The sequence below is a fragment of the Ambystoma mexicanum genome, chromosome 1p, assembly GCF_040938575.1.
Source record: "Ambystoma mexicanum isolate Mex_15411 chromosome 1p, UKY_AmexF1_1, whole genome shotgun sequence".
Lineage (NCBI taxonomy): Eukaryota > Metazoa > Chordata > Amphibia > Caudata > Ambystomatidae > Ambystoma > Ambystoma mexicanum.
Genome location: NC_090921.1, coordinates 5,020,833 through 5,044,541, shown reverse-complemented (window position 1 = coordinate 5,044,541; position 23,709 = coordinate 5,020,833). Strand labels below are relative to the sequence as shown.

The following is a 23,709-nucleotide window of genomic DNA, read 5'->3' as shown; positions in this document are numbered from 1 at the left end:
ATGGACCCACTGGCACTGTCTTGGGGTGTTCACAGGGGGGAGGGGGATTGTGTGCTGGGTTGTTCACAGGGGGTAGGGGGAATTGTGTGCTTGGGTGTTCACAGGGGGAGGCGGATTGTGTGCTGGGTTGTTCAGAGGGGGTAAGGAGGAAGTGTGTGCCGGGGTGTTCACAGGGGGAGGGGGTTTGTGTGCTGGGGTGTTCACAGGGGGGAAAGGGGGATTGTGTACTGGGGTGTTCACAGGGGGAGGGGGGATTGTGTGCTGGGGTGTTCACAGGGGGGGAGGGGGGATTGTTCCGCAATTAATAAATCCCATTCATAATGCATACAAGGCATGGACATTCATAATTGTGTGAAAGTGCTCTTTATTTTACAAGTGATATGTGTTACATGTACCCATCCACCAGATCAAAAACAATTGTCAATCAAGGCATGTCTGGCCAACCTCCCCTCCCTCACCCCATCAATGTGTACGTTTGCCCTGGCTATGGGCACATGCTCATCGTCACGCCCATCCCCAGGTGGCTGGCCATCAGCATCGGGGGGGCAGGGGCACATGCCTGAGACAGCAAATGGTGTGCAGCATGGCACAGGTGAGTACGAATTTGCCTACTTTCTCTGGTGGATACATCAATGCCCCTCCAATACGGTCTCGGCACCGGAAGCGTGCCTTCAGCAATCCAAATGCCATTTCCACACAGCAGTGTGTATGCCCATGGGCAATGTTATATGCCAGCTCAGTTGGAGTGTGTCGATTACGCACAGGTGTCATGAGGCATGTGTACTGCGGATATCCAGAATCAACTGCAGGGGAGAGAACGCATATATTAGGCATAGGTAGGTTCAGTGGATGTACAAGGCTCAAAATTCAAGCACATAAACATCAAAGTAATGTATGTGTAGAAAAGGTACATGCTATCTAACTGCAATGTTTTCATATATCCTTCACCTTCCGGGACATGCATGGGCTAAGGTATTCATGCAGCAGTGTATCATTAAAATGTTTATGGTTATGTGGGTCACACTCATGTTGTACAAGTACGGTCATTTTCAGATTGCTACTTTCATCAAGGTGTGTGCTCTGCAAGGTGCAGCATTCCATTTATGAACTACTTACTGCATGCCACAGTGGTCTGTCCCGCAATTCAGGTTAAGGGTACCCTTATATCTGCCTGTTCACGTGACAGTTAGGTGATGGGTTGTGGCAGAACCTATGGCTGGGGTTGCGTTTGCTACTTGGCACAATCATGTACATTTGGCCAGGCATGTGAATGTCCATTCAGGGGTCACTATCTCAAAGATGGTTCTTGTCGTGACTCCAACTACTCGTGTGAAGTGGTTTTCAGAATGTGCCTACATTAGGACTCTATTGGCATGACTGTCTGGTGGCCTGGGTGGGATATGTCGTGTGTGTCAGGGCGAGGAGCAGCACTGCGACACATACGAGACGCATTGTGGTATTTGGGGTTCTATATGTGACTCTGCTTTCACAAGTGTGTGGCATTCAGATTTTTGTTCTGATGTGTGGAACGTGTGCAAAGGTCTCGTGCGACACACATGCATGGAAATGATGCAGTGCTAATGCTGGCTGTATCTCCTGGGATTCCTGTGTGTCTCCCGCCCTTCAAAGTGAACATTGGCATGCATTTCACTCCAGATTTGTACTAACCCAAGATTCATGTTTTTTGACCTCAGTGCCTCTCCATGTAGGCTGTCAGGGTACTGTTGCGCAGTACCATGGAGTTGTGGGTGGATCCTGGGTATCCGGCGCAGCAGTGGCTGAAAGTTCGATCGGAGCTACAGGTCATCTGCACGATCAGGGAAGGGTAATTCTTACGGTTCCTTTAGGCTGCCTCATGTTCCCAGGGTGATACTAGTGCAACATGTGTGCAGTCTAGGGCTGCTATGACGTTTGGAACTTGGGCAATGGCATGGAACTGTGTCTTGAGCTGGCTGACCTGTGCCTGTGTGGCTGGCAATGCAATGTGCTCATTGACATGGAGCAGCAGTGCATCCAGCACTTGTCCCAGGACGGCACGGAAGGTGGACTGGGCCATACCATGCATTATGGTAACAGTGTGTTAGAAGCTGCCAGTCCCAAGGTACTGTAAGACGGACACACGCTTCACAAGTGGGGGCACAGTGGTGCTGATGGCTATACGGCTGCCTATGTCGGCTTGCATTGTGTCCAGCAACTGGGTGATGGTTGCCCTGTCCGGCCTGTACTCGAACACCAACTGCCCAACAGTCAGGGCCCAGGGTGTTGGCCTGAAACTGAAGATGGCTGGCCGCTTTGCTGGTGTCCTCCTCCTCCTTCTCCGCATCCCCAACACCCCCTGTGCTCCCAGGGGCCTGGGCTGGTTAGCAGGCCTCTGAAGCTCAGGCGCAGCAAGTATATGTTCACATCAAGGCTCCCGGCTCCAAATGGAAACATGGTTCTGGGAAGGTTGTGTTGTGCACGGGTGGGTCTTTTGTAAGCCTCTTGAGTGCATTGTTTTCACCTCTGTACTTATTGCTGTCTCCTCCCTGCTCCTAATGGTGCTATGCTGTTGGGGAGGATGTTTTGTGCATGGGTGGGTCTTTTGTAAGCCTCTTGTGTGCATTCTTTTCACCTGGGCCCTTATTGCTGTCTCATGTTTTTTTTTTACCTCCGCATTTGGCCGGGGGTATTTCTGGTGGCATTACTGCCAGTTTTCCGGCGCTAACAGCACCAACGCTGTACTTGTGATGGCTCTGTAATAGTGCGTTTGTTTGCAGGCAGTGTTACAGCTGGCTGTGTTACCATCAGCTGTAATAGGGCCACCAGGATTTGAAGTCGTGATTGGGTGGAGCGGTATTGGCGTGGCCAATACCGTTTCCGCCGCATTTAAGGGTTTCCGCCCAACTCGTGAAGAGGCTCTAAGTCTCAGGAGGGGTGTGAGTGATTGAAGCCCACAATGAATACACACAGAAGCGAACCACAAATTACTCTTAGACATGTGTATATGAAAAATATCTATACATTTATTGTCGGCTGGACCAATAGACACAAATACCTTTAGTAAAAGGAAAACAGTTATCACATGTTAGGCAGAATTGCCTGCAGTACCCTCTCGGAACACCACGCACAATTAGGATTACAGGTGTAAGCAAAAACCAACCTTTGGTATAAGTCTGTACCACACACTTTTTGGTAGCGAGCTGAGCAGCCAGGCTTATCCTAAGAGGGAATGTGAGCAGTAAATGAAGTTACACAGAAGTATCACAATCACAGTGGTTCAAGCAGACACTTGCACTCAAGGTTTCTTGGTAAAAAATACTTATACATTTACTTACACAATCATTTGGAAAACATTCACTAATAGAAATCAACTTAATATGAAACACCAATACACTACAATAACAAACTCTAAGTTGTAGGGACAGTTTGAGCTCCCCGGAAAAAGGAGCCAAATGGCACTTCAATTACTTTCAAAGGGAATAGAAAGACTTAAGTTTGTACAATGGATTAGAAAACACTTCTGTTAGGCAATGCAAAGGTTCAGTGTACCAGGAGGGTCAGTTCAATTCAATAGGCCAGGCCAAAGTCAATAGTCTAGTGTTCTTGGATAGGACAGATCAGTTCTGGTAACAAACGGAGAAGTCTTTGTAAAAGTTCTCAGAAGTAGTTTAGACGAAAAAGAATGATATGCTGGGTCACAAGCTGATTAGGCCTGCAAGTTGGGAAAGTTATATGAACTTTCAAGGCGAGAGTTAGTATCCCTCAAACGGATGGCACAGTAGCTTAATGTGAAGCAAAAAGATGCAGCTGAAGACGTTGGTTCCTGGCAGTTCCTGCAGATCTCGCTGGTCCTGGGCCTCAGTCGTGGAGACAAGAGGGAGGACGTCGGGGGACTCCTGCACTGCACGGGATCGTCATAAGAGCAAACCAAATGGAGTCACTTTGGTTAAAGTAACTGTTACTTCAAGACACAAACTGGTTTCCCTCTCCCTGGTTAAACCTTAACCAGCATTCAGAATTGTATCCAGGTGTCTTCGGAGCTGATTGGTCCCACCAACTCAAAGGAAGAAGCAGTCCTTGAAGGAGCTTCTCTGTCGAATGGAGTTCTGGCAAGTCGGATTTGCAGCAGGGCTTCACCGGGCAAACCAACGGTCCAGTGGTTGCAGCAGCCGTCCTCTTCCACCTCGTCTTCAGTTCTTTCGTTCCAGTGGTGGAGTCTGCCTTCCAATCCTGGAGACCCGCCTTTTAAACAGTTTTCTCCCATTCATTCCAGCCCAGCTGTCACTCACCCAGCAGGGTGGCTGTCGTTGCCGGACAGTCAGCCAGCCAATCACGCCAGAGTGCATTTGGGTCGCTTAGGAGACCGCGCACAGGGAGTTTTGGGCACCTCCCTCACTTCCTGCCCACCATAGACACTCAGACGCCAAGGGCGGACTTTAGTCCTGAAGCCAGCGAAAGGGTCACGAAGAAAGGGACCAAACCTGGTTTGGCGCGCAGAGGTAAACACCAGAAGGACCTTTCCACAAAGAAACGGCGAAAAAAGATGACCAGAGTCTGTTTTTACAAAGGGGTCTTGGGCGCCATATTGAAAAACATGGCGGCCCCGATTTTTAGCTACCGGTGTTCGCGGTCAGGAATAATCATGGTAGTTCATTATAAAACCACTGCCACCAGCCATTTCAATAGGAAATGGTAGTTTTTGACAGCTACAAGAGTGTTTAGACCTAGGGGATACTAAGTAACCCCTCCAGCACTCTATAGGAAGATAGTGTGTGCTGGGTCTATGAATTTAAAAAGACTAGTAAAGTCAATTTAACTTTACATTCTCTGGGGAACAGTAGTTCATCCCAGAGAAGGTATTTAAACCTTGGGAAGTCCAAAGGACATCCCAGTGCCACTGCACTAAAGGTGCTGTGTGACAATAAAATGAAAGGATGATGCCTATGGAGTTATCTAAAACTCCATAATTAAAGAACACAAGAGTAAAATACACATCAAAATACATGAGAGAGTGGGAAAAAAGGCTCACACTCTCTCCAGGAAAAAGAATCAAGTCCTCAAAATCCAGCAAAGTTGCTGGTGGTCTCTAAGGTGAAGGGATTAAGCACATTTCTGAGAATTCTCCCCAACACTCACCGCCCACCCCAGACTAACGGACAGGAGAATTTAATCCACCCCTGGATTGTATGGCCACTAATTCAGTGACCACACAATAGCAAAACATTCTCTTTCAATGGTTGCCCACCTTGTTTCTGGTTCCTTCAGCTTCCTGCTGATGAAGCAGATGGGGTGCTCCCTACCTTTCTCATCCAGCTGACTCAGAACTGCCCCTATACCTGTATTGGAGGCATCTGTCTGCACAATGAAGGTTTGGCTATAGTCAGGAGCTCTTAGTACTGGAGCTTGACAAAGGGCTTTCTCCAGTCCTTCAAATGCCTTAGTGCACTCCTCATTCCATCTGACGTTTTTAGGAAATGTGGGTGAGGAGACCACATTTAAGGGAGATGGTATGGACCCATAGTTCTCAAGGAAGTTTCTATAATAACACGTGAGACCTAATAAGGCTCTCACTTGGGTTTGAGTAGTAGGGGTGGCCCATTCTTGTACAGCTTGTACTTTGCTAGGCAATGGCCATATTTCACCTCCTCCTACCTCATGTCCAAGGTATACCACTTTGCTCTGACCAATTTGACATTTACTTGCCTTTATGGTCAGATGGGCCTGCTCAAGAGCCTGCAAAACATATCATAAGTGGTCAACACGTTCTTTCAAAGTAGGGCTGAACACTGCAATGTCATCCAAGTATGCCATACAGAAGTCCTCCATCCCATTCAGAACTTGATTAACCATCCGTTGGAATGTTGCAGGTGCATTCTTTAATCCAAAAGGCAATACCTTAAATTGGTAGATGCCTGCTGGGGTTGAGAATCCAGTTTTTTCCTTGGCATGGTCTGTCCGAGCTATTTGCCAATAGCCTGACGTTAGGTCAAATGTACTGACCCAAGTTTATCCACCAGTTCATCTGTCCTAGGTAAAGGATGGGCATCATTGTTGGTGACTGCATTAAGAGCGCTATAGTCCACACAGAATCTCACGTCCTTGGATCCTGCCTTTGGCACTAGTCCAACTGAAAGGGGCCCCTAGGAGTCCCTAACGTCTATGGAAACAAGGCGACTCACCACACATGATAGATACACCAGACACGAGGTTGTATTCCCAAAGCTAGGGTTTATTGCAAAGCAAAAGTCTCAGTTGGCCAACTCGGTCACACGCCCCGCGACGTGTATCTCTAGACCTCGAGGGATGCAAGAGAGTGAATTACGTACATCAGTTACATATATCGGAAATGCATATCAAACAATCATCTATGACATGTTTAACACCCCCCCCCTTTATTGGGTTTCTTTGAAGTTGGTGTGGTGATGGACATGTTCGACAACTATGACACCTTCAAACATCTATTCTAGTAACAATTTGCAATTTGTGAGTGCGGAGGCATCTTTCAGTTGTTGAACAGAACACAGCGCTTCTGTTCTTGGAAGCGAGCTACATACGGGGGGAGAGTTGCATTCCAGACCTTGCTATCTATGAGGTGCTATTCGTGTCCTGGGAGCCGACACGCTCTAACGGGGCTCAGCAAAGGGGGGCCGTAAGAAAAGCATAATTCAAGCCTTTAACATATTCTACCATATAACGACACTGGCTGGCAGCTGCGAAATGATTAAATGGCCTGCAGCTCTGCTTCAAGGCTACATTCGGGAGGGAGCCGGGCATTCTTCCTGGCGCTGCCTACGTTGTGTTTCAACAAACTCTTGTTATCCTCGCGGCCCTGCGGCCTTGTCCTTTTACGTGCAGACAACAATGTTTTACAGTCGAGCAGTGTACGCCGGAAAATATACTGCAAAGCAATAAGAACAGAAAGCAATGAGCAATGGTTAGAAAACAAAATGGCGATTCTTGTTACATCAAAATGGCCGTTCATTGGCAAACTTGAAAACCTATATTCTGTCATATCGTGCATGAGACGGTTGGCCCACGGCCATCAAAATGCGTTTGCGGTCACAAAGTAGAGGTATCCATTTTTCTAGACTGACACACCTGGACTAGACCATGGACTTATATGGCTCTATTAGCATGAGATCAAGCATCTTGTTGACCTCCTCCTTTATGTGGGTTCTTACATGGTCTGACATTCTGTAACCTCTGGTTTTAACAGGTAAACAGTCAACAGTGAGAATATCATGCTGGCCCCAAGGGGTCAAGGCTGGTGATAGTGAAATCAGGGAGGCAAACTGATTTAACAGAGATTTGCACTCCTCCTCTTGTTCCAGTGCCAGGTTAGAAGAGAGATTAACTCCTTCTATTTTCTCATCTAAAGGTTGTCCCCTGAGGAGATCAGGTAGAGGTTCACTCTCTTCCTCCTCTTGATCTGAAGCTAGAAGCAAACCTCCCACTTCTGGTCTGGTGACATAAGCTTTTAGACGGTTGGTGTGAAATACCCTGGGGGCCTCCTTAGGTTTGCCTAAGTCCACCAGATAGTTGACTTATCCGAGTTTTCCCACAACCTTCAAGGTCCTATCCATTTGTCCTGTAAGGCCCTCTGCCTTGTAGGTACCATAGCTAAAAGTTGCTGGTCTTGAGTAAACTCAACCATGTTGGCCTTCTGGTCATGCCAATGCTTCACCGGAGCTTAACCTGCTTTTAAGTTATCAGATGCTTCTGTCATCATATGTGTCATTCTCCCCCGGAGACCTAACACATAGTCAATGACTCTCACTGGCTTGGGAGAAGGAGCACTCTCCAACGCTTCCTTAATTAGGGCCAATGGACCTCTAACTGGATGATCATAGAGAAGCTCAAAGTGACTAAATCCATCTCCCTCCTGAGGGACTTCTCTATAAGAAAATAGCAGGCATGGGAGTAGAAGGTCACACTTTCTCCTAAGCAGTGGTGGAAATGGAAAAAATCTGGTGGGGGATCCCACAAGGCCTGGGGTGGGGGCAGAGTTTTGGGGTGGGCGGAGTCCGAGGAGGCGGGGCTTAGAGGGGTGGAGCTGACAGGTGACCTCCAATCAAAGTTAAGGTCCAAAATAAGGATTATTTTGACTCTCCAAAGAAAGAGCCTTTGAATTATAAGGGCTGCCAATTTTTAAAGAATTATGGATTGGCAATTCTGAGAGGTTAGGCAATAGATCATTACATGAGATGCCCAGTATCACATATTGCTTAAGGGGTGAAGCTGGGATTTGTGCCAACTCTGCAATTTCTGCATTTGAACACTTTCTATTCCAGCTCTTAGTGTGTACTAAAACAATCTCATTTTATAAAACTCACATTTCCAAACCTGACCATTTTTAAAACCAACATATTACAGAAAGGTGTTACGCAAAATGGAAATTATTCTAGCTTCATTCTCTCCATCATCAAGGGAAGTATACAAGTGCCAGCATACAAATGGATGTGATTTAGCAGATTTAATCTAGGTATGTCTTTTGTACTTTTAAGCATTAAATACTTCCAAAACAATGGCTTGTGAAATTGTCATTCATAAGCGTGCAGAAAAACGTTCAACTTTTATACAAAAAGCTAAATGGTTTTTGTGTCAAAAGAGCAGACCTTAAAATATGCTTGCACAAGGTCTACAACATTTGGTCTGCTCTCTCCCGTCTACCACCACTTCCACTCAAATGGCCTTCATAAGAAGAAAGATCAAGTAATGAGCTAAACAATGCCAGCAGCATACAAAAAGGCAAACCTCACAGAAGACAGCACAGTAATGCAAGATATATTATATTATTTGACCAGGATCACTGTATCGTCTGCTGGCAAAGCCAAGATACAAGCATGGACACTTTGGTTCCACAGTCTTGAATTTGGATACTTATTCACCTCTTGGACAAATAGTTTATTCTCAAATTTGGAGGGGATTGCCTAGGATTTAGAACGCCCCATCTGAACAAACCAATTTCTAGACCTTCACCACATGAATGACATGTTTGTTTTTATAGCAACCCCTATCTGGTGCAGGAACATTGCTGATAATAGCACCTTTTATGCTGTAAAACCAAGTACATATGCAGGTAGGTCTATAAACTTCAGACATATGAAAGGTTCAGTCAGCCTTGCTGTAATGTGCTCTTCTAATCCTTCATATGAACACATATCTCTGCAATGAGTGATTAACACACTGAGCTAACTTCCAAATCATTGTGGCACTCAATTTATCAATATGGATTTCAACTTTGGCTATTGCAATGATCAACATAATTCCCACAGAAGGAAACAATGCTACAGAAGTTGTGCCGTATGGAACACACAAACTATGTATTCCACAGTAAACACAGACAGCATTACATGATTAATTTATCAAGGCATAAAGTACGTGTCAAAACAGATATAATAGGTTTAGCGCCTCAGCAGTCTGGTGCACAATGGGATCTCACTTTAGATCAGGCAGCCTTGTGGAGGCTGCCTCTTAGGTGGGGGCCCTAGGCAAGTGCCCCTTTTGCCCTCCCGTAAAAATGTCTCTGAGGGCAGAGATCGTGTAAACATTGCTTTTAATGCAACATTAAGGGTAATTTAAAGATATTCAAGTTAACCTTAGTACCATGAGAGTACTGAGGTAAACTTGAATAAATACTCTGAATGTTGGATTAAAAGCAATGTTTACACGATCTCTGCCCTGTGCGAGCACTGTGCACAAAGCAAAGGTAATCTGCTCTGTGTGCAGTGTGCTTGCAGAGGTCAGATTGGATTTGCCGGGCCCACGAAGGTGGGGGCTGAGCTGCTCGGAGCTCCAGCCCTCACCTTCGTGGGCCCGGCAGTTTAGTCTGTGATGCGTGCCTGCTACTTTTACAAAAATGCGTAAAATAACTGTATGGGGCCAAGGGCACTGAACACTGTCGGACATGCAGCCTGCACTCGCCAGCCTGCAGATGAAAGCGCTTTGTGGAGAAACGTTTGGAACCACGCCGAGAACTACTCACTGGTAAATGCTAAGGCCTGGATGAGGAAAACAACAAAACTTACCAGTGCGACGGTGTCAGCGAGGTCGGGCTCCAGAATCCGGTGATGGCAGCTCCAGCAACAGGATCCAGAACGATGGCAGCAACAGGCTCCAGACGACGACGTGGCAACTCGGTCTCTACAAGATGGCGCAAGGTAAGTGCAGGCCAGGCCCAGCCATTCTTAAGAAGGCCTGTCCTGGTGTCCTGCTGTTGTGTACAGGTAGGGGGGCGCATCCAGAATAGCGCTCTTGGCGTCAATGAGCTGCTCCGCCCCCCCACACCACAACATTGAGGGCGTTTTTTTTTTCTTGTTTTCTCAACCCAGCTGCAGAGCATGGGTTTGGTGTTGGCGGCTGACTCTGCCCAGATCCCGAGATCCGGCATCAAATCTGGTGCCGGATCTCGGATCCGGCGAGAGCCGGCCCAATGACCAGCACTGCTCCTAAGGGGTTCCTCTAAAGCACCTATCATGCTCTTCATAGTACGGTTACACCTCTCTACCAACCCATTCATTTGGGGATGGTAGGCCGTTGAGAACTTGTAAGTCACTCCACAGTTCTTCCACATGGCCTGCATGTAGTGGGACATAAAGTTTGATCCCCTGTCAGAGATGACTTCCTTAGGAAAACCTACCCTGCTAAAAATACCAACTAGGGCCTTAGCAACAACCTGAGCTGTAACAGTCCTCATAGGTATGACTTCAGGATACCTAGTAGCATGGTCTACCACAACCCATATAAATCGGTTGCCTGAAGAGGTTGTAGGGTCTAGGGGACCAACATTGTCGATTCCTACCCTCTCAAAAGGGACTCCCTCCACTGGAAGAGGCACCAAAAGGTGCTACATTCTTGGCTCCACTCTTGCCAGATGTCTGACAAGTCTGACAGCTACAGCTCCTACAGAATGTATCTACATCAGACCCCTACTTAGGCAAATAGAAATATAGAGAAAGCCTTTCCTTGGTCTTCTTGAAGCTCAAGTGACCAGCCAAAGGAATCTCGTGGGCTAACTGTAGGAACTGTTTTCTGATCTCTAGAGGCACTACAAGTCTTCTGTAGTCTCGTGGGATAGGCTCAGTTGGTTCACTGTAGAAGAGGCCATCTTCCAAGTATAACCTATGCTTCCCTGGCTCTTCTGTTGGCGAAGACCTTTAAGAGTAGGACACTCCCTTTGACCTCTGCTAAGGTCTGCACTACAGGGGCCACCTTATGCTAGTAAAGACTGAAGCTCAGGATGGTCTTTAGGATCCAGATCTCCCACAGGGGCAAGGTCTTCTTCCAGCTATGATTCCTCAGAAGCTGAGTCAACCTTTCCTTGTTGGGTCCCACACTCAGCCTCGGCTGGTGGAGTAGTCACAGGTGTGACATTGCACAGTTCTCTCGTGGATGTCCTTGTTGGATGCACAGGAGTGCTTTCTGGTTTCTTCGTTGAGGCCTTGGGTTTCGCCTTTGCCTCTTTCTTTTTTGAAATTGCAGTCAGTAACTCCTGTAGGCTGGGTGTTATAGTGTCCTCTACAACATCCTCTGGAGAGACATCTAATGTACTCTCCCTGGCCCTCCTGGTCTGCTCCTGTTTCCTTTTACGGGGAGGCCTGGGGGTGCTTGATACAACTCCAACAGTTTTTACGTCATTCCCCAACAGGACTCTCCCAGGCACCTCTCTCTGCACATTAACAGGTATCTTGACAGTCATGTTGTTGCACTGGATGAGAGCTGGTAATTGTAGAAGTATTTGAATAGGGACTCCAGCAAGCTTAGTGAGGCTATTTGGTGCCTTAGCAACATCCTCAGCCATGGAAAAAGATTCATCCACAACAGTAATGCTGGCCCCAGTGTCTCAAATGGCTGGGGTCTCCTGACCATTTACAAGTACACTGTCCTTATAATATTCCTTTGTATTGTCTGGGATGGAATTGTAGACATCTAAGTTCTGTTGTTCCCACAAACCCGGGGATACTAAAGAAACACTGGCAGAGACTCCAATGGGGTCTTCAGCCAGTAGGTGAAAGTTTCCACTTGCCATTTGTACTTCTTCCTCTGGGGAGAAGGCTAAGGAGACAGTGTGGACCCCTGAAGGTTTACCCTTGCATCTGGGATCCCCTTTCACATGGTCAGTAGACCCACAAGCATAGCATTTTCAAAATGTCTTGACAAAGGAGGGTGTCTGCTGACCTCCCTCTGGTTTGGCACCAGAGGTTTCACTAGCCTGACCTAACCTTCTTATTTTTGGGGCCCTCTTTTGGATTGGAGGTATTAGAATTCTCTTTGACATCTTTCTTGTGCTGCTTCCCCTCATGCTTCTTCTGTGTTGCCCCAGAATCCTTGTGAGTAGCCCTGTTGGCAACTCACAAGTCAGTAGCCTTTGCTAACTTCTTTGGATCAAGTTCCTTAGAGTCAACCGAATGCTGTCTCAGCTCAGGAGAGAAGGCATCAAAAATAGATTCTAACAAAAATAGATTTCTCATTCCTTCAAAAGTGTTAACTCTGTAACCCTTTACCCAATCATCTAAGTTTTTTCAAACATTCACACACCCAGGTAGCCCAAGTGGTAATGTCATGCTTTTTCTGTGGGCCCTAAACCTCTTAAGGTACTGGGAAGGAGTTTTCCCAAATCTAGCTATTAAAGCTAGATTAACATTTTCATACTCCAATCTTTCAAGTTCCCCCACCTCCATTACAGCATCAGTTGCAACCTGGGGGAGCCTATACAAAAGCCAAGGAATCAACTGATTCCCTGTGAAACCCTGAATCCCATAGTTATATTCAAAAGCAGCCAACCAATCCAAAATATCAAGTCTCACCTCAAACATACTCACAGCTTCTTCAGGCATGCGAGGCCTCTTAGGACTGGAAGACCTAGAAGACTCAGAGAGCACCATTTTCAAGAGACTTAATTCCAAGTGAATGATTCAATTCCATTTCTCTGAGCCTGAGTTCTTGATGTTTGTTTTCAGTTTGCCTTTGGAGCCTTTTGAATTCTAACTCAAGTCTCATATTTTCAAGAGAGACACATTCTGGACTCAGTACTGGACTTGGTAGGGTCCCTGTGGCTAAAGGGTGGGGCCCAAGAGCAGGTAGAGGGGCAGTGGGGCTCACATCCTGACTCCTCTGACTCATCTGTGTCTTCAATAATATTAGAGTTAGACTCTGCATCATAATTTTCCTCATCAACATTATCCACATTTTGTGAGACATTGGGGGTTACAGCCCAATTTTTCTCAATCTTTGGTGTTCAACAATTGTTCAATCCATTAATTTTTCTTTCTTTTAACAGCAGGTTCCTATCTTTACACATTTCTTTCAGTTGATCTACTGTAGGAATAACTAGGGCCCCCTGTTTGTAGTTATCCATATTAGGCATAAAAAAACAGTTGCTTCTCTAGTGGAGCTTAGCCTTGTGAAGGTTATTTTGAACAAAGGTAAGAGTAGCACACTCAATGTAACAACTATACTTTATCCTCACCGCTGTACACCAGTGTTAGGCAGAATTGCCTGCAGTGCCCTCTGGGAACACCACGCACAATTAGGACTATAAGTGTAAGCAAAAACCAACCTTTGGTATAAGTCTGTACCATCCACTTTTGGGTAGCGAGCTGAGCATCCAGGCTTATCCCAAGAGGGAATGTGAGCAGCAAATGAAGTTACACAGAAGCATCACAATCACAGCGGTTCAAGTAGACACTTACACTCAAGGTTTCTTTGTAAAAAATACTTGTAGTTTAGACGAAAAAGAATGATATGCTGGGTCACAAGCTGATTAGACCTGCAAGTTGGGAAAGTTTCACGAACTTTGATCGCGAGAGTTAGGCTCCCTCAACCGGATTGCACAGTACCTTAATGTGAAGCAAAAAGATGCAGCTGAAGACGTTGCTTCCTGGCAGTTCCTGCAGATCTCGCTGTTCCTGAGTCTCAGTCGTGGGGACAAGAGCGAGGATGTCGGGGGACTCCTGCAAAGGATCGTCGTCGGAGCAAACAAAATGGAGTCACTTTGGTTCAAGTAGCTGTTACTTCAAGACACAAACTGGTTTCCCTCTCCCTGGGTAAACCTTAACCAGTATTGAAAATGGTATCCAGGTGTCTTCTGAGCTGATTGGTCCCACCAACTCAAAGGAAGAAGCCTTTGTTGAAGGAGCTTCTCTGTCGAATGGAGGTCTGGCAATTTGGCCCTGATTTTTAGCGACCAGTGTTTGCGGTCTGGAAAAATCATGGTAGTTCGTTATAAAACCACTGCCATCAGCCATTTCAATAGGAAAGGTCGCTTTTGACAGCTACAAGAGTGCTTAGACCTAGGGGATACTAAGTAACCCCTCCATCACTCTATAGATAGATAGTGAGGCTGGGTCTATGAATTTAAAAAGACTAGTAAAGTCAATTTATCTTTACATTCTCTGGGGAACAGTAGTTCATCCCAGAGAGGGTATTTAAACATTGGAAAGTCCAAAGGACATCCCTGTGCCACTGCACTAAAGGTGCTGTGTGCCACAACAATGAAGAGATGATGCCTATGGAGTTATCTAAAACTCCATATTTAAAGAACACAAGAGTAAAACACACATCAAAATACATGAGAGAGTGGAAAAAAAGGCTTACACTCTCTCCAGGAAAAAAATCAAGTCCTCCAAATCCAGCAAAGTTGCTGGTGGTCTCTAAGGTGAAGTGAATAAGCACATTTCTGAGAATTCTCCCTAACCTCACACAAATTCCTTATAAAATAATACTGTTATAAAATACAGCCACAAACTGTGAAGAGGGTGTTGGATTAGCACATTAATAGGACTAGGCAATTCTTCAGATACATTCCCTAAATTTTGAGTTCGGCCCTAAGAAGAGTGGAGCCTTGTGCTCAACAGTACAATTGTGCGTAAAAACACACGATCGCACAGGTAAAGCAAAAAGCAGGTCTTCTTGGGAGGGCTGTAGCAAGTCAGGAAGGTTCTTTAGGCGATGAAGAATTAGTTCCCACTATTCGAGTAGGTCCTGCCTTTGCCGGCAAAGCAGTGTCCAAATGGCGAGAATAGCTAGGGAGCCCAGGCTAACCCAGCCAAGTTTGAATACCTTTTATGGGATACTCATGCGTTAAGGTGCTCGGTTGTGCCAGGGGGCCACCGGTAAGTGATACAAGTGCTCCCCGAACCTCGGCATCATCCAGACCAAACTTTGCCAGTTTAGTCGAGGTCACTAGTAGGCTCGAATCCTGCAGTTTCACAGTGCTCCAGCTCTCAGTGGCTTTGCGGGAGAATGGTCGTCTGTGACAAGACAGTTGCCTTATCTCAGCTTCCGAAGGAGGTATGAAGAAAATTCTGGTACAGCAGGCTTCAGGGCACAGGAGAGCGGGAATCACAGATGCGGGCACCGTTACGCACTCTACTAATTCGGGAACCACAGGATCTAGGCCTGCAAAATATGGTGGGAGAATGCACGGGACCGCAAGCAAGCGATGCCCCAAGTCCTGGGTTTGCACTCGAGACGGGAGCGGGTCTGGACAGTTCATTGGATGGCCCAGACTCCCTTCCGAAGGGGCTTGTTTGGTGCATAAGCAGGGGGTGCAGAGAATAGTCATTCCCACTACTCCAAAGGGGCAAAGTGCCTTAGCAGGCCTTCTGGATCGAAGAAGAAAGCAGGGGTCCGACGGGACAGCAGAGGGCAAATGGTGCCAAAATCTTCCAAAACGCCTCTAGCGGTTTCACAAATCTGTTTCTTCGTGCAGAAGACTTGGATCCTTCTATAGTTCAGTGATAACTCAGGTGATCGACCTGGAATGGATGCAGAGCCCCTTCTCTTATTCAAGATTAGCTTTGCGCTGAAAACAAGGACTTCCAATCAAAGATCTGCTCTCTTGCAGGCATCCCAGTCGTGGACCAATCATGGTCCATGGTGGTCTCAGTCATTCAGGAACTCCAGATATCTTGGCACCAGTAGTGTGGATTGGGACCAGACAGTCCCAACCCGCTTCCTGGGCACACACACGTGACAGGTAGAAGCCTGCAAAAGAGATCGGTTTTCACGGGAGGCTGCATGCCCAAATAAGGAAAACCCAGGTTACTCAACATGGGTGAAGGCAAGGGTCAAACTGGCCATGAGACAGAATAAAAGACTTGCTTCAGCCATTTTCGGACCTGGCCACAGTCTTGAATCAAACGCGCTAAACGCAAATTGGTTCAGTGAAAATAATTACAACATTATAAAAAGATACTGCTCCCACTAGTTCGTCCAAGGCACACTCGTACAATCACCGAAAAATCTTTTGAGGGTGTCTAGGGACATAAAACAAAAAGAGACCCCAGAGCACGGTACTTGAAGGTACATTGTGCACTGTTAAAAAGTTACCAAGAAATGGCAACATAGTCAAAGACTAAGGGAAACATAGTTTCCCAGGACTGACAGTCTAAATGACGTGTCAGTTTCCCCATAACAAGTGAGCAAAAGCCCAGGGGAGTTCAGGTGAAGGCTGGGCTCCACTGGAAAAAGTCAGGATAGGAAAGCCAAACAAAAGGAAAAGGTTTTGGGGGGGGTCCATAAATGGAGGGAAAATTGCACATAAATGAAATCTTTCCTAACAATAACAAACAACCTTCAACTGAACCCGGCAAAAACGGAAATAATGCTCTGACCCGCAGTATTCCACAGAGGGAACCCACAACTGGACTGGCCAAACGGCATGAGAACACAACCTGAGACTACCGATGTAGTACATAACCTAGGAATACTCATGGACAAAGGACTATCACTGGAACCGCAAGTTAACGCAATTGCCAAAAAATGCTTCTTCCTTCTACGACTGCTCAGAGCATTACTCGCCTACCTCACCTTCCCCAACAGAACCCTCACAATCATATACCTGATACTCACAAGAATTGACTACGCAAATAGCTTCTACCTAGGAATGCCGGAAAGACTTACCATGAAATTCCAAAGGGTGCAAAATACAGCAGCCAGGATCATATTAAGATTAAACAGAAGTGACCACATCACTCCAGCACTGAAAAGCCTACACTGGTTACCAGTAAAAAAGCGTATTAAATTCAAAGCACACTTTATTGCCCACAAAGCCTTGCACGGACAAGGAGCAGAATTCCTCCAATACAAGATTAGCTGGTATCACCCAGGAAGATCCAGCAACGACCTACAAATGGAGGCAAAACACTACGAAAAAAGGAAATGCGGAGGAACATCGTTCTCATGTCTAATTGCTAACATTTGGAACAGCATGCCCAACGCAATTAGAACCACATAAGACTACATCACCTTCAGGAAACTGCTCAAAACCTGGCTATTCAGCAGACCATCACCACAGACACAACAACACCACAGACAAACAACTAGAGAGGAGACGAGATGGGCCAAAGAACCATAAACGAGAACCTGACTAGATAACGTCAAGCGGCAACCAAAGAGCCGCACCAGATGATCCAACTTACTAACCCATGTTCCCCTTCTGCTCCTCCAACATTACTGACACCACTACACCAGACCTTGGACTAGCCACACTACACATAAACAGAGAATCAATACCATGTTCACTCCCAGCATCACTAGATGCTGTAGCACACTGAGAGTGAACCACCTACATAGTCCATAAAACCGTCAACACACAACTACACACCAAGATATTGGATTAGGTTACAGCTACGGCCACCGGTGACTCTGGATCCCCTATGGACACTACCTAATCAGTGCGCACAACCAAACCCACCTTAACCCACAGAACACATTACCACCAGCACAAAACTCCACCGCATACCCAAGGTACTGAATTTCAACCATACGGTTACAATGCACAAGGCACCTCACACAAAGTACCAGATGCAAAATAACACCCACAGACGCCAGTTTCTCCTGGTTCTGAACCTATCCTCTCACCCTATCCCCACTAACCTCCCCATTCCCCTCTCTTGCAGAGCCACGCAAGCACCTGGAGACTGCCCCTGGGTGGTAGCGGTGCGTGGTATAAATCAACATAACATAATTTCAAATCGTACTGTGCCACAATTTTGATGGCTACACACATTTATGATTGGTTGTTCGTTGCTTTACAATTTTAGAAGTGAAAGGAAGAAGAGTAGCACAGTAGGATTACATTCAAATACAAAAGTACTAATATTGGGAACTGCATATTCTTTGTCTATACTATTTGAATGCTCATATATTATCACAACAAGAGAATAAATGCGCATAAAAACAAAGTAAAAAAAGCATTCTTGGTGTTTTTCTACGCATCACCCAATCAGGTTGCTCCAAACCCGGGCTGACTGATGATCCAAGCCCAGGTTCGGAGCAACCGAATGCATGGAGAACCCGTGCTGCACCCGGTGCTGCCTGTCCCCCTCCTATACAGCCTTGCACCTCACCATAAGCTTGACGTGTCCGAGAAATTATCCTTCGTGAGGAGCTGCGCACAAACCCAAAAGGTAGGTCTGGTTATTGTGAATGTAAATGGAGTAAGAAACACTATTTGAGAGGTATGCCTCAGTAGTGGGGCCCAGAAGGGTAATTTCTCGAAAACCCTTCAAACAAGAAGAGACAGGAAGTTTGGAATGCCTCATTATCTGCGCTGCCTACCTATGTTAGTGTGAAAGGAGTATAGCAAGGCAAATAATAATTCCAGGTAATGTTATTAAATATACACTTTTACAACTTGAGAATTACCACATAAGTAATAATCCAGTAACATAGATTGCGGCTGTCATATATCTGAAAGTGGTTCCAGATGATACTATTGGATAAACACTTTGTCAACTTAAAGATTTCAGCAAAAATATTTTTAATGTTCCATAAACTTAATCAACAAAAGCCCCTCACCATCCCCCAGCCCCTTTCCTTACCTTAATTGAGCCTCTGGCAGGCCCGTCCCCCTGCTCACTTCCTTCTCTTCCAGCAATGGAAATGGAAGAGGGACTGTGAGTGGAGTCACGCCATCCATTTCCATGACAACCACTCCCCAGCCACAGCCAACAAAGCAGTGCAGCCGTTTTTTTTATTAATGTTATTAGACGGCCAGTGAAGCCCACAGAACGCGTGATTATTTCCATATTATAAAATGCACCATATTGCAAGGGTAAATACATGTTGTTTTAATGATAAAATGGTGAAGAAATCCATAACATCCAATGTGAATCATACACACATTGGTAGTAAGAATTGGTTCTTAGATGCTCTAGAGGTAGATCTATGACAAAATTGCGGTCTAATAGTAAACTTGTCGGGCCCTCAGGGGTAATGGTTTCCCTAGCACTAAGCACAGAAATCCTACTTTCTTGTGGAGTGAGGACGTGTATGACTGCAGTCGCTAACCGTGAGCCTCTTGCTCTAATGGAAGAAGGAGGCGTTCATTTATATTCCCCTCGGAGGCGCGGTGCACCAGCATGGAAGTGTGGTGCATAAGTGCAGTCTTGCCACAGCAGTTTCTGTGTATTTCTTATGGAGTGAGGACGTGTTTGACTGCATCTGCTAATCGTGAGCCTGCTGGGAAACAGATGCCTAAGGCCAGTCACATCAACCCCGACCATCCTAGAGCTCTGGCTGAGCTGCATTACAGAATTCCCCTCTGGGAAGTGATGGGGACCGTACAGAGGCTCCCTGCTACCGGAGCTGGACTTGGGGACAATCAATCCACATGCGAGACATGTTCCCATGGCCGGGACATAACGCCCGACCATCGTGGAGCTCTAGCTGCACTGTGTTAGAGCTTTTCACTCTGGGTACGAATGTGGACCCTGCCAGGGCTCCCTGGGACTGCCATTAGACTTGTGGACGGTCAACACTTTTATTTTCCGCCCAGGTAAGTGCACCCACATATGTGAGGTACTGATTCTGTCAGGACACATGTCAGAAGGTAGGATATGTGTTGTTGGCGGCGTGTTGTGGTGGTTTCCAGGTTGCAAATGTTTTTTCTCCTACATTTTGGACTTTGCTAGGCCTTGTGGGTAATACATTCCAGGAGATTCGCGCAAGTCAGGCCTCTGTGGATTCCCACAGGCGTCTTCTTTTCAGAAATGCATGGGGTTCCTGTTTTCCATACTGGCTGAGACGCCCCAGTCACAAATCTGTAGGTTGTCCAAAAAAACAAAATCCTAAAAATGTTCTCTTCTGGGATACCAGTGGTTTAGTCTTTTCCCTTTGCGCCCAGGTAGGTGCACCCACACATGTGAGGTACTGTTTCCGTCAGGACAACTGTGGGAAGGTCGGACATGTGTTGTTGGTGGCGCGAGTCAGTGGTTTCCTGGTGGCAAATGTCTGAAAATGTAGTTTTTATCCCCCTACATTTTGGACTTTGCCGGCTCTTGTGGGTCATTCTAGGGCGATTTGCGCAAGTCAGACCTTTGTGGATTCCCACAGGTGTCTTCTTTTTAGAAATGCATGGGTTTCCATGTTTTCCTTGGTGGCTGCGACACCCCAATCCCAAATCTGTGGGTTGTCCACAAAGCCAAATCCAGTCTTCCCCAGGGCATTTGATGTACCAGTGGTTTAGCCTTCTCCCTTTGCGTCCAGGTAGGTGCACCTGAGGCACCCTTCTCATTGGGACACCTGTGGAACCGGTGGAAATGTGTGAAGGTAGGACATTTGTTATTTTCTCCTGGTTTTGATAACGTTTTCATACATTTGCTACTGCACTTTGCTACACAACCCTTTCATTTCCCAAATGTAACCTACAATTATTCGCTGCTTTAGGCACTGTACAATTTTGTAAAATGCACAAGTCACCTATCCTTCAAAAGGTCTGCCTGAGCTCTTTCAAATGATGTATGCTTGCCATTCCTCACCACCTTTGTTGTGCTTGTTTTCACATGCAAGTACATCTGTTTAGGCCGTTGTCAGACAAATCCTGTGTTCCATGAATCTGTTTTTGGCTTGTGGTAATGCTTGTTTTGTGAAACATTACGAAAAATGTGTGATTTCCTAACTAGAAGAGTCTGGGGAAAGTAGGGGTGCATTGCTTTTCTCAATATTCAAAGAACCATTACCTTACAGGTTCAAACATGTCCAGCACATAGCTTTTTTTCTGTCATTTTTCCACTTTTTCCCGAACTATGGGAATTTTACATACATAGTTGTTGCCTGACCTGCATAAATGACCCTTTCCTAAACTTGGAATCTTGGCTACTTTTCAGAAATGTATGCCTTTCCGTCTTCCCATTCAGCTTTCCTACCCTCCTCTGGCATTCCGCTCACAAAACTGATGGTAACCTTATAAAAATATGTTTTTTTAAAAAAAAAAACATTTGTTATTTTCTCGAAATTCCCATACAGCAAAGCAGGATTCCTTGGTGGAGTTACGACCGCTACATATGGGAAGAACAGGAGCCACATTTGGCCGAGATATCTCATGTAACAAAACAGTTGCAAGGGATTGAATGGGAACCTGCAGCATGCGCCTTTGCAGAATGTAGAGAGGGGGAGAATTTATTTTGCAGGGGGCATGAAAGTATTCCTCCCCCCGGAGATTCTATTTCAGAATAAAGTCTGTGAGGAAAGACTTCATTCTGAAATAAAATCTCTGGGGGAGATTTTATACAGGGCAGGGTTTATTTCATGTCATCGGAATCAACTCTACCAATGTTACCAAGATGATATTGACATTTGTTATAGCAAGGTGAGTGGCGATTTGATGTTGGATGAGTGCAACAGTGCTGGTACTTCAAGCACCCTTTGGTCACCCCTTGCTACTTCACCTCATAGCGTTTTGCCAACTATAATATTATCCACTGCAGAGGTGTTGACAGGGTAGGGCCTGAGCGGGCAAGGCCCGTCCAAAATCTTTAAATGCCCACTCAGCAGCTCTATGTGTCATTTACAGATGTTAATGTCACTGTGGTGTGCCCAAGTACATTAGCTTCACGCGCCACATGTTAGACAATCCTGGCTACGCCACTGATCCACTGCATACTTGAATACTCCTCTCAGCAGCAAATCTGGAAACTTGGTTTCTTCCCTGGCCGTCTCATTACCCTTGTCTAGCCCATTTTGAATGGGCAGCAAAGGCCTCGTTATTGCACCAGGCCTTAAAATAACGACTTTCAGAGAGTAAACTCACCATGCTCTGAAGTCCAGGAACAAGACTTTGTGAGTTTGGAAGATCAAAAGAGGCTGCTAAATGTGGTCAAGGAATCGCCTGATGCCGATCTTTTGGCCTGTATGGAAGAAGGCCCCCAGTCGGAAGTGACTCAATTGTCTCTTAAGGTTATGTTATGTATATTTGTACAGCGCACATACGCCCGAGGGCATCTTGGCACTTAATGATGATCAGCAGACTGATGGTTGCAGTAAAACCATAACATCTTTTCTGATTTCTGTATTGCCCCTGCAGGAATTTGGAGAGCTGGGTATTGTTACACTGCTTCAGACTTCGGGCCCATGTAGTAGGAACGTAATAGTTGAGAATGATGCAGCACCTCTTGTTTTGATTTCCCAAAACATACAAGTAGACGCTGAAGTTATACCATCTGTACAGACCTGTGACCTACATTGTGGGAATGTGTTGGCTGTAAATTTAGATGAAGAAGTACTAAAGGAGCAAATATCGATAAGAGTTCCCCTCCTTTAGACTGAGTGGTTCTGTTTGAAATTTTGGGGAATCCTCCTGTTCTACATCAACTTCGCCCTCATCTCTTTCATCTGTTTCTACAAACATGGTTCAGTCTTCTCGTAACCCTTTTGGGGGGCCTGCTTCTTCTCCTGCACTGAATGTTGTGTTGACATCTCTTTCTCAATCCTACGAGAATTGCAATATTAATATAAGAGACCAAAGTATGCTTTTAGCCACCTTGATCTCTTAAGTTTTGTATATTGAAGGGCACATTAGGGCTTTGAGATCTGGTAACAATCACTTGCATCCTTCAACTTTATTGAATACTACTGATTGAATACTACTCAAGCCACCTGTCCACACGATCCTTTATCTTCTGTCCCTTGTTGTGAAAGAAGAGCCAGTATTTTACCCCCAAGCAATAATTCTTTGAAAGAAACCATTACTCACTTGGGTATTCATACTTTGAATATTTGTTCAGGGGCCATAGATCGTGAGGACATCCATCAAAATCCTCTGGTGATCATACAATCACCTGAGAAAGATACAGATACATCTTGTGAATTACTCATTGAGCAAAAGGCACAGATTGGGGAGAGTTCTAGTGAGAAAGTCCAGGAAGTTCAGTTGGTATCCAATCCTCCTGTGGAAGATCTCGTTGAAGTCACAGAAAATGTTTTAGTAAATTATCCACGTTTTTATAAAAGGCAAAAGAAGAAACAATGCAGAAAAAGGTGAGCAAAGAAGGCTAAGAAATCTAAAAATAAAGAGTTCTACAAATAACTCTGACTCGCGCAAATTTCTTCGTTCATTGTCGATGCTACTAAATAATGATGGACCAATGGTTACAATAGGTACATCGGATAAAAATAAGGGGAAAAACTGTCCTCTCGAATATAATCATAGATAAGAGGAAGCATCTCAGGAAGAAGGTAGATGGTTTCTGATGACAAGATTAGTAGTCGTCCCATCAGTTGAAATAAATGAGGTTTTCTTGGATATTTCCACATATTCTATAGATGATACTCTTACTGAGGAGCAATTACAGAGCCAACCACTCATTAGGGTCATTTCCCATATTAATAAAAATGCGCATCCTTCATTTGTTTAGAACTCGTTATCTGTAACCTCGAAATGTCCATCTAAGCTTGCAGTGTCTTCATCATGTGCACATGTATTCAAGGCTGATTTACCCCTTGCAT

The 23,709-nt window shown here is 45.6% G+C and overlaps 1 long non-coding RNA gene across 1 annotated transcript in view; it reads right to left on the bottom strand.

Annotated features, from left to right (window-relative positions):
* Window positions 1-347: 347 nt before the first annotated feature.
* Window positions 348-23,709, bottom strand: part of LOC138563743 (uncharacterized) — a 172,774-nt gene continuing 149,412 nt past the window's right edge. Inside the window, exons 3-4 of the long non-coding RNA XR_011299726.1 lie at window positions 3,140-3,198; window positions 348-803 (exon numbers count right to left, since the gene is read on the bottom strand). This is a non-coding gene — a long non-coding RNA (uncharacterized lncRNA). The remainder of the gene's footprint in view (window positions 804-3,139; window positions 3,199-23,709) is intronic.